Genomic DNA, 856 nt, shown 5'->3' on the forward strand with positions numbered 1-856 from the left:
GGATGCTGATGATCCGGATTTGGTTCGTGCCAGAAACAACCTGCACGACAAAGGTCAGATTATAAGCTTAAGGTCAGGGAAAGTCACTGCTAACACACAGTTGCAGAAACAGACTGTAAAAATACTGTGGAAAATGTATATAATTTACAGAAGAATAGAATTGTTAGTGTTTTGTTAAATTATTTCCTGCAGGTGGTGCTGTTGGAATTCCCTCTTGGGGTAAATTCTGGTTGGCCATTTTAAATGTCTACAGTTGGGAAGGAATCAACACGTTACTACCAGAGATGTGGTATGTACTGCACAAAGGAAGACTCATTTAGGATTTAAAGAATGACAATTGTGTGAATGACAATAAACCACAACAGGGTGTCTTAATTTAACGCTTAAATTCTACAGTACTTCTTAAATTCACAAAATGGTCACCAAAGTGAAATGTGTGTTTGATTTCGTGATATAAAATGTACAACGGTTTATATTCTACTAAGAAATGTTTTTGTTACTGACTCTATGATCTTTGTCCTCAGGAGTTGTATGTTCAGGATTATGCTACCATCAACTGGCCTGCTCAAAGGAACAATGTGGCACCATGTGACCTATACACGCCTCACAGCACACTGCTAACTGTCGTCTACAGTAAGATATTTTTTTTGTTTTTTTTTTCTTGTGTTGTGCAATAAATAGTTTTTGAGAACATTTGTAAGAAATTAGACATGATCTTGCAGGATACTCCAGCAAAACACGAAATCTAAAACTGCCGTTGCTGTATTCTACCTAGCATAAGTTTTTTTTCTATGTCTGAAGGGTTTATGAATAACTCACCTAAATTCCGTTACTTTCCCTGCAGTGGTGTTGAACC

The 856-nt window shown here is 36.9% G+C and overlaps 1 pseudogene; it reads left to right on the forward strand.

Annotated features, from left to right (window-relative positions):
• LOC112155267 overlaps positions 1-856 on the forward strand; it is a 9,226-nt pseudogene that overhangs the window by 4,063 nt on the left and 4,307 nt on the right.

Source organism: Oryzias melastigma, linkage group LG21 (genome assembly GCF_002922805.2).
Source record: "Oryzias melastigma strain HK-1 linkage group LG21, ASM292280v2, whole genome shotgun sequence".
Classification (NCBI taxonomy): Eukaryota; Metazoa; Chordata; class Actinopteri; order Beloniformes; family Adrianichthyidae; genus Oryzias; species Oryzias melastigma.